The sequence below is a fragment of the Tamandua tetradactyla genome, chromosome 19, assembly GCF_023851605.1.
Source record: "Tamandua tetradactyla isolate mTamTet1 chromosome 19, mTamTet1.pri, whole genome shotgun sequence".
NCBI classification, from domain to species: Eukaryota; Metazoa; Chordata; class Mammalia; order Pilosa; family Myrmecophagidae; genus Tamandua; species Tamandua tetradactyla.
Window position 1 is genome coordinate 47053821 of NC_135345.1, and position 10886 is coordinate 47064706.

Below are 10886 nucleotides of genomic sequence, written 5' to 3' on the forward strand. Positions count from 1 at the left end.
TTTTAGATTTTACTATTCTAAATTAAACCTAAAATAATATTGTTTAAAGAATGTATCAAAATTTCATTTGTCAGACAAAGCAAACAAGGTGGATGGGAAATAGCAATATGTGATTGATTTCCACCTGCAACTACGTGGGTTCCCCTATTACCGTGGCCCTATTGCTACCCCATAACAAAGCAACCAAGGCCTCAAAATTTTTCATTTCATTGCTTGGCAATTGCTTATTGAGAACCCACTGTATGCCAGATTGATGTTACAGAGAATAGTAAAAAGCCCTTGACCTTATAAATCTTATATTGGCAAGGGAGAGACATAAAATAAAGTTTAAATATATATAAGTAATATGTTATAATGCCAGTTTGTGAATAAATGCTTCGTAGAAAAATAGCGGGATAAGGGATGCAAGGATGATATGGGATGATATTTTAGTTCGGGCGATCAGAGACGGCATCCCTAAGAAGGTGATATTTGAGTAGAGTCCTGCATAAATTGACATGGCAACCCATGCTGATAGCTGGGAGATAATCACTCAGGCAGAGGATACACTTCATGTAAAGGCACAGTTCTAGAATACAGGTCACCATGGACTGAGGTGTGGATAGGAAATGGGGAATTAACGCTTATTTGGCACAGAATTTCTGTCTGAAATGATAGAAAAGTTTTGGTAATGGTTGATGGTGATGGTAGCATGACATTATGAATATGATTAACTCCACTGAATTATATTTCAATATGGCCAAAAGGGAAAATTTTAAGTTGCATATATGTTAGTAGAATAAATTTCTAAGAAAACCATAAAACTATACAACACACAGCATAAAGTATATATTATTTGTGTGAATATATATGCATATATATTCATATTTTTATTTAGAATTGAACGCCCTCTTACTCCACTGTTATTACTTCCTACTTCAAATCATTATCATTTCTCCTGTGGATTAACGTACCAACCTCTTCTTGCCTCATCACTTCCGTTTAACCCTTCTGCCACCTACAGTCTATATCCACATCATCTTTCTCATATGTTAATTAGATACTTTATTCTATCAAACCCTTCAATGGCTTTTCATAACACTTTGGGTAAAATCAGTAGTCCTTTTCAAGGCCTTTTCAAGGCCTACAAAGCCATCTCCATCTTCACATTTTACCATTCTCAATATCTTGGTGTTTTGTTCACTCTAGCCTCCTTGATGTTTCTCAAACACACTCCTGTGTTAGTGCCTGTTCTAGTTTGCTAGCTGCTGGAATGCAACACACCAGAAACGGATTGGCTTTTAATAAAAGGGGATTTATTTCATTAGTTCTTCAGAGGAAAGGCAGCTAACTTTCCACTGAGGTTCTTTCTTATGTGGGAAGGCACAGGATGGTCTCTGCCAGCCTTCTCTCCAGGCCCCTGGGTTTCAACAACTTTCCCCGGATGACTCCTTTCTGCATCTCCAAAGGCCTGGGCTGAGCTGCAAGTACTGAGATGAGGAATGCTGAGCGGTCTCTCATTTAAACACCAGCCAATTAAGTCAAACAGCAGGCACGTCTCCTAGCGTACTGCAGATGTATATCAGCAACAGATGAGGTTCACGTACCATTGGCTCAGGTCCACAGCAACAAAACTAGGTATGCTCACCTGGCCAAGTTGACAACTGAATCTAACTACCACATGTCCACCCCTTGTCAACTTGGCAGCTACAAACATCACCTTAAACAGGTGCAAAAAATTCTGTTCTTGCTGTGGACCTGTGAATCTCAAAACAAGTCCGGTGCCAATATGCAAAGGAGGATATTCACAGGATACAGATTTTCATTTCCATGGGGAGAAATTGGAAGAAACACAGATGTAAAACCTGCAGGGCAAGCGCCTGGGATTTCAAAGTCTGAAAGTCATTTACCCTTCGGCTTTAGAAAGTGGCAGTCCCACCCTTTCCAAGGGCCTATGCAATGGCCCACCTCTTTCCAAATCAACCTCGGGGAACATCGAGGAGACCACCTCTCAGCTCCACTCTCTCCAGGCATCAGGACCACCCCTGGGCTCTCAGCCATTTCTGGGGCACAGGCTCAACTCCTCCATGTGGTGGCAGCTAGGCTCTCCCAGTTCCCCAAGGAGCACAGTACACCTTTTCCAAGGCTGAGGCTGCACAGCTCTTCCATTGCAATGAGAGGGGAGACTCATCCACGCCCTTCAGAGTAAACTCACCCTCTCCATGTATATGGGTGGATCCACTCTCCTGGCTGAGGTTTCTTGGCTTCAGACCTGAGCTTCCATGGTTCTCACTCTGCAAAGTTCAATTTTTTTCCCTTTTGTGTCCTCCTTTGTCAAGATTGGCAGTGGTTCCATTTACACCAACAGTCTCTTCAAGCACTCCAGGACTTTTCCATCATTCTCTTTTACTTCCTCCAAAATCATCCCCTTAGCCATCCAAAACACCATTCCAACATGTCTGGTATTTGCAAACTGCAGCAGCAGTACCCCACTCCTCAGGTACCAAAAAACCTCATCTGTTGCTGATATACATCTGCAGTACGCTAGGAGGCATACCTGCTGTTTGACTTAATTGGCTGGTGTTTAAATGAGAGACCGCTCAGCATTCCTCATCTCAGCACTCGCAGCTCAGCCCAGGCCTTTGGAGATGCAGAAAGAAGTCACCCCGGGGAAAGTTGTTGAAACCCAGGGACCTGGAGAGAAGGCCGGCAGAGACCATCCTGTGCCTTCCCACATAAGAAAGAACCTCAGTGGAAAGTTAGCTGCCTTTCCTCTGAAGAACTAATGAAATAAATCCCCTTTTATTAAAAGCCAATCCGTTTCTGGTGTGTTGCATTCCAGCAGCTAGCAAACTAGAACAGGCACTAACACAGGAGTGTGTTTGAGAAACATCAAGGAGGCTAGAGTGAACAAAACACCAAGATATTGAGAATGGTAAAATGTGAAGATGGAGATGGCTTTGTAGGCCTTGAAAAGGCCTTGAAAAGGCCTACTGATTTTACCCAAAGTATTATGAAAAGCCATTGAAGGGTTTGATAGAATAAAGTATCTAATTAACATATGAGAAAGATGATGTGGATATAGACTGTAGGTGGCAGAAGGGTTAAACGGAAGTGATGAGGCAAGAAGAGGTTGGTACGTTAATCCACAGGAGAAATGATAATGATTTGAAGTAGGAAGTAATAACAGTGGAGTAAGAGGGCGTTCAATTCTAAATAAAAATATGAATATATATGCATATATATTCACACAAATAATATATACTTTATGCTGTGTGTTGTATAGTTTTATGGTTTTCTTAGAAATTTATTCTACTAACATATATGCAACTTAAAATTTTCCCTTTTGGCCATATTGAAATATAATTCAGTGGAGTTAATCATATTCATAATGTCATGCTACCATCACCATCAACCATTACCAAAACTTTTCTATCATTTCAGACAGAAATTCTGTGCCAAATAAGCGTTAATTCCCCATTTCCTATCCACACCTCAGTCCATGGTGACCTGTATTCTACTTTCTGACTCTATGAATTTGCTTATTCTAATTATAACATACCAATGAGATCATGTAATATTTATTCTTTTATATCTGGCTAATTTCACCCAACGTGGTGACTTCAAGCTTCATCGATGTGTCGCATGTATCAGCACTTCATTCCCTTTTTTATGGCTGAATACTATTTCATTGTGTGTATGTACCACATTTCATTTAACCATTCATCTGTTGATGGAAACTTAGGTTGCTCCCATCTTTTGGCAATTGTAAATAATGCCACTATGAATTTTGGTGTGCAAATACTTTTCCAATCTTCAGTTCTTTTTGGTATATCCCTAGAAGTGGGATTGCAGGGTCAAATGGTAATATCAAATTTCTGTACTTAACTTTCTGAGGATCTGCCAAAGTATTTCCCACAGTAGCTGAACAGTTTACATTCCCACCAACAATTAACAAACATTCCTATTTCTGTACATCCCTTCCAACACTTGTTATTTTCCATTTTTGAATTAGTAGCCATTTCTAGTAGACTAGAAATCTAGAAATGATATCTGATTATGGTTTTCATATGCATTTCTGTAATGGCTAATGATGCTGAGTATCTTTTCATGTGCTTTTGGTTACTTATATATCTTCTTTGGAGAAATGTCCAAGAAACAAGACTTTGTTGCTGAGGTGTAGGATTGCTTTATATATTCTGGATATAGAACCCTTATCAGATATGTGGTTTCAAAACATTTTCTTCCATTCTGCAGGTTTTATTTTTTTTAATTTTCATGGTAAAATTCCTTGATGCACAAAAGTTGTTTTTAATTCTGATGAAATCCCATTTATCTATTTTTCTTTTTTGTTTGTGCTTTTAGTATAAAGTCTAAGAAAACATTGCCTAAAGCAAGTCCCTGAAGATGCACCCTTATCTTTTCTTCTAGGAGAGTTTTAGTTTTGGCTCTTCTATTTAGTGCTTTGATCCATTTTCAGTATATTTTTTGTATAAGGTGTAATGCCACTTTGAATTTTGGATCTACCTTTATCATTTTACGTAAGAGTTTTCCCAGGATCATTTGTTGAAGAAATTTTCTTCCCCCATTGAGTATAAAAACTGGAACCCTTGCCAACTGTCCACAGACATGAACGTTTCTTTTTGAATTGGCATTTTTATTCCATTAGTCTATAATACTGCTTTTGTGCCAGTACCATGCAATTTTGATTACTGAAGTCTTCTTATAAGTTTTAGAAGCAGAAGTATGAGTCCTCCAACTTCATTCTTCTTTTTCAAGATGTTTTGGACTTTTGAGAGCCCCTTGCCCTTCCCACATATATTTTATGATTGACTTTTCTATTTCTGCAAAAAAAAAAAGCTGATGAACTTTTCTTTGGGATTGTATTGAATCTGTAAATAACTCTGGGTATAAATGACATCTTAACAACATTTAATCTTCTAACCCATGAATACAGAAAGCCCTTCAATAGAGCAGGTTTTCTTTTATTTCTTTCAGCAATATTTATAGTTTTCAGTGCACAAGTCCTTTATGTTCTTGGTTAAGCTTATACCTGATAGGTGATGCATATAGTTGCTACTATAAATGGATTTTTTTTCTTGCTTTCTTCTTCAGATTGCTAATTACTAGAACATAGAAACATTACTGAGTTTGGGGTATTAATCGTGTAGCCTACCACTTTGCTGAATTCTTGTATTAGCTCTAATAGCATTGGATTGTTCAGGATTTCCTATATATAGGATCATGTCATCTGCAAGTAGAAAAAATGTGCTTCTTCCTTTCCAATTTGGATGCTTTTATTTCTTTTTCTTGCCTAATTGCTCTGACTAGAACTTCCAGTGCAGCAATGAATAACAGTTGTGACAGTGGGCATCCTTGTCTTGTTCCTGATCTTAAAGGGAACACTTTGTCACCATTGAGTATTATTTTATCTATGGATTTTTCATATATGCCCTTTACCATGTTGAGGAAGTGTCCTTCTATTCCTAGTTTTTTGTGTTTTTTTAACAAGAAGACGTGCTGTATTTTGTCAAATGCCTTTTCTGAATAAATTGAGATCATCATTTTTTTCTCTTTTTTCTATAAATGTGATATATTACATTAATTTATATTCTTATGTTAAACCACTCTTGCATGTCTGAGTTAAGTCCCATTTGATCATGGTGTATAATTCCTTTAATATGCTATTGGATTTAGTTTGCTAGTATTTCTGCATTTATATTCATGAGAGGTATTGGCCTATAGCTTTCTTTTTTCATGGTATCTTTATCTAATTTTGGTATTAGTCCAATATTGGCCTGACAGTATGAATTAGGAAGGGTTCACTCTTCTTCAGCTTTTTGGAAAAGTTTGAGAAGAATTGGTATTAAGGTTGCTGATGGATTGGATGTGAGCAGTGGGATAATAAGAGTAATCTATGATAAGTTTAAGACCTAGGCATACATAAACAGTGATCCCATTTACTGAGATGTGAAAACTGAAGGGAAACATGTTTCCTTTTCTAATGTCATGTTTAAGATGGCTTTTAGACATTCAAATGAATATGGCACAATGGCTGTTAATATTCAACAATATTTACTATGGGCCAGCCTGTGGGATACACATTATGGACAAAAGATTCAACTAATCAAAACAAGCCATGCCATCATGGAAATTACAGCGGAGATAGTAAAACAATAAGTAAACCTTTAGTATTTAAAGTGGTGATAAGGAAGATTGTGGAATTGGGAACTCTAGGATTCAGTTCGTCCTCAGGGCAGCTAGTAAACTGTCTGAAACAACTGTCCGGGGACTCCAGAGACCAAATGAACACCATACACCATCCAGGGTAGAGTGGAAGGAAGAGACAGATAAATGGCCGTGAAGATGTGTTGAGTAGATCTCTCCAAACTTCGGAGGCTGATGCCCACACCCCACTGGCCCAGCAGGATGCCTTGGGAGCCACTCCCTCTAGAAATAGAATCCTCTTTCCCAAAGAATGGGGGTGAGGGGAGCACAGCTGTGTACTTTGCATTAGTGAATTTGGATAGATGGGTTCCGGTTCTGAGGACAGCTACAGTCTCAACCAGCCCAGAACAGAAAGTAACCAGCAGCCTCTGTTTCAGTTCCACCCCTGGTAGGGGTAGAAGTGGGGCCAATTGAGAGACACACAGTGTTGCCAGGGGGCAATGGAGAACAGTTTGCTGAAGGGCGGCTCTTCCTCAAGAAAATGGGGGGGAGGGTACAGTCCAGCACAGTTTTTGGCTTTTGATTAGAGAATTCAGATGGCAGGGTCTGGGATCGCAGCAAAAGTTTCAGACCATGCTGGCCGATAGTGGCTGGCAGCGTCTGGCTCAACAACACCCCCAGCCGGGGTAGCATCCATGGAGAAATAAAAGCACTGAACCATCTTAGGATTGTGGGCAACAGTTGGCAGAAGATTACCATCTACTGGCAAACCAGGAAAGCACAGATTTGGGGACCCGTTAAAGAGAAAATTGCCATCCATCTGGGTCTCCTTCCCATGGCACTTTATAGCCAGTCTATACCCCACTTTGTGGGTCTCTGACCTGCTTTGATTGGGAAAAAGAGACTTTGGAAAGTACTTTCCAGGGGCACCCTCCCCCCAGAAATAGCCCTTTTGGTAAAACCAGCTAGAGATAATGAAAATTGTGTAAAATATTGGAGGCAAATAAAGAACAAATAGAACAGAACAACATTTTCAGAGGCAGAACAGATTAAAGGAAGATTTCGCCTAGGGAGTAAAACAATTGCACGAATACTGCACTCTCAAAAATTTACAATTGCACGAATATTGCAATCTCAAAAATTTTACCATATATCCAGGGCACCAATCAGATGAGTAAGAGCTGAAAAATCTGATCAGCTAAATTCAGGCTATTCTAAAGGTCTAGAATAAATTGAGCCAGTGGCAAAGAAGAGCTTTAGCACGAAGCCAATCAACAAGAAAACCCAGGCAAGAGAGAAACTGCTCTCCAAAGTAAACTCGTCAAGAAATATAAGCCACACTGAGAAACAGAAAGATATGGTCCAGTCAAAGGAACAAATTAAAACTTCAGATGAGACACAGGATGTGAAACTAACCAATAATGGTCAAACAGATCTCCTAAATCAATTCAAGGAGATGAAGGAAAATATGGCAAAAGAAAAAAAAATGATATTAAGAAGACACTGAGCAAAATAAAGAAGAATTTGAAAACATGTAAAGTGATGATAAGTGTCATGGAGAAAACAGTAGAGGAGGAAGAAGGGAAGCCAGGAAACTGGAGATTACAATTGTAAATAAGGAAATTAGGAAAACATGACAGGGAATATGACATTTAAGCAAAGTTCTGAAAGAGATAAGGGAGAGACTTGTGTTAAGATTATTCAACCTGAGGGAAAAGAATATATGAGTCTGGAGTTCAGGAGGAGGTTAGAGACTAGAAACAGAAATTAGGGAGTTATCAGCTTAAAGTTGAATCTAAAGATTTGGGTTTGGAAAAGATTCACTAAGGAATAAGTATAGATGAAGATGAGCAGTCTAAGTAGTGAGCCCTGAATCACACCACCAGACTTAAATATTATTCAGTTAGCCTGTATCTTAACATTTGGGATTCAATACTACCATGTGTTCTCTTGTATATAAATTTCAAAGTCACAGCAAATTGTTATAAAAGCCATGGACTAAAAAGTCCATTTTAGCACACAGAAGTTGGGCCCAAGCTAACAAATTTTCAGGAGAAAATGATTTAATGGGTTAATGCATCACTGGAAAATCAATATCACAGAATCCAATTAAAATAGTAGTGTTCAACAAAAACCTAAATTTAATTGTAGAAAGAATGAATTACTTTGCATCTAATGACACTTAAGATTGTTCCTAACCAAACAATGCAATCAGACAGGCTGCTCATCTTCAAAGCCAGTTTCAGTAATATATGGGAAGCCATGATATAACACAAACTGTTATCCCAGATTAACATATATTTTGCACTTGACATAAAACTGTCATTTCTGAGGACATTCAATGTCTTGAAAATGTTGCCAACAAGATCATACTGCATTAGATCAGAATTTTTTTTTTTGTATGCTGTATGGCCATGATCACATTTCATTCTTTTTCCATGTGAGTATCCCGTTATTGGAGCACCAGTTGTTGAATTTTGTTTGTTTATTTGCCTTTGTTTGTTTGTTTTGGAAGTGCATGGGCCAGGAATTGAACCCTGGTCTCCCACATGGCAGGCGAGAATTCTACCACTGAACTACCCTTGCATCCAAGATCAGAATTTCTAAAGGTAATTTTTACCCAACAAAAGTTTACAAAGCACTTGGCATGACAAAAGTAAAGTATGAATAGCTTTACTACTATGTTCAACTCATGTTATAATGAACAACTCATAATATTTCCTTTGGAATCTTTAAATAATATGAAGCAATCTGCATTAAAGGTTTTAGACAATATATATAAATCTAAAGATCCTTATTATTAGCTTCAAAACATATGATGCATACTCTATATAGGCTGCAAGAAACCTTAAATGGTACAAAATAATTCATATTTTATTTTTCTTCTTATATTTTATAGTTAAAAAAAGAATTATATAAGTTAACTGAAAAAAACCTTGGTCTATTAGATCACAAGTTTCCAATTTATGAGATGTGATCAAAATTTTACTATGGACAGAAAATGTCCTTAAGAATTGAAAACAAGCTTGTTATTAACTTTATAGAAATGTTATATTAAATATAATATTCTGAGACATCTTCCCTTGAAAATGATCAATTCCTGAGCCCCCTCTCAGCATTGTCATGTGGGCAATCACATGCTCTGGTTATTTAAGCTATATTGATACTTTCCGAACTGCACCCTTGGTCACAGTGTCTCCCCCTTTGCAGAATCTCTATCCACTTCCCTGAGTTTGTAAATTGAGTACTGGTAGAACCTTCTGAAGGCTGATAGAGGAGCTGTTGTGTCTGGATCAATCCACATGCCTTTTAGAGTGCATCTCCTGTGTCCTGCTGATCCTGTTGGCAAGCTCTCTCTGCCTGTAAATTATGAATAGTACTCATGTGTGGTAATTAGGTTCAGGTGTCAACTTGGCCAGATGAAAGTGCTTAGTTCTGTTGCTGTGGCCCTGAGCCAATGGTACGTGAACCTCATCTGCTTCTCATTACATCTGCAGTAGGCTAGGAGGTGTGCCTGCTGCAATGAATGATGCTTGATTTAATTGGCTGGTGCTTAAATGAGAGAGCGCAAAGTAGCACAGCCCAAGCAGCTCAACATACCTTATCTCAGCACTCTCAACTCAGCTCAGGCCTTTGCAGATGCAGAAAGAAATCACCCTGGGGAAAGTTGCTGGAACCCAGAGGCCTGGAGTGGAGGCCAGCAGAGATCACCCTGTGCCTTCCCACATAAGAAAGAACCTCAGTTGAAAGTTAGCTGCCTTTCCTCTGAAGAACTAATGAAATAAATCCCCTTTTATTAAAAGCCAATCCAACTCTGGTGTGTTGCATTCTGGCAGCTAGCAAACTAGAACATCATGTAAGAATCTGCTTTCTTAATCTGCGTGCTGCACTTAAGAGGCAAAGGCCTCTTGTGTGGCTGTTATCAATGTCAGATTTGGCTTGGTCCTGCAGTGTTGTTCCATTGGGTATGACAAGAACACACCCCCCACCCCAAATTTGGTGTGGTGATAATGGTACCCATCTGCCAAAGGGTTTCCATATCTTTAACAGGTTATTGACACCGGATAGGGATGTAAGGATTATATTTTTCAGTCGTCTATATATCACAATTTTAGCCTAGATGAAGCAGAGGTATTAATGAGGCCTAGACTCAATATTTGGACCTTATAGCCCTCAGAAGGACAGTTCCTGTTCAGAGCTTTCTATTTCATCTGTTTTAAGATGGATGAAGAAGCTGTTAACATACACATTTTAGGAAATAGGCCAATTGATATCAAGCTCTCCTATGTGCCCCAAATCTGTTTTGTTAATCATAGGTCCTGCTCAAATTACAGGATGGAGACAATATTTGGTTTCACTGAATTCTGTAATGCAGCTTTCTTTTTTTTTAGAACATTCATGTCAACAGTGGTGGAAAAGTGGGGCCTGGCTGTGCTCGCTTCAGCAACACATATACTAAAATTGGAACTATACAGAGAAGATTAGCATGGCCCCAGCGCAAGGATGACACGCAAATTCGTGAAGTGTTCCATATTTACAAAAAAAAAAAAAAAAAAAAAAAGTGGTTCCTGGGATGAAAGGGGGTATTTATCTATACCACAAGCAACCACATCAAATATGCTGTCACCACTGGGTAAGTTAAATTATCTGAGATACCAAGTGAGAGAAGGTGGTTTCTTGAAATTATTGCCCTGTCTCTAGAGATATTACTAAGTGCTCCATAAGCTTTTTTCATGAAA

At 38.6% G+C, this 10886-nt stretch overlaps 1 non-coding gene across 1 annotated transcript; it reads left to right on the forward strand.

Moving 5' to 3' along the window:
* Positions 1 to 10578: 10578 nt before the first annotated feature.
* Positions 10579 to 10685, forward strand: LOC143663796 (U6 spliceosomal RNA). Its single transcript, XR_013166178.1, has one exon. It is a non-coding gene; the product is annotated as a U6 spliceosomal RNA (small nuclear RNA).
* Positions 10686 to 10886: the final 201 nt, after the last annotated feature.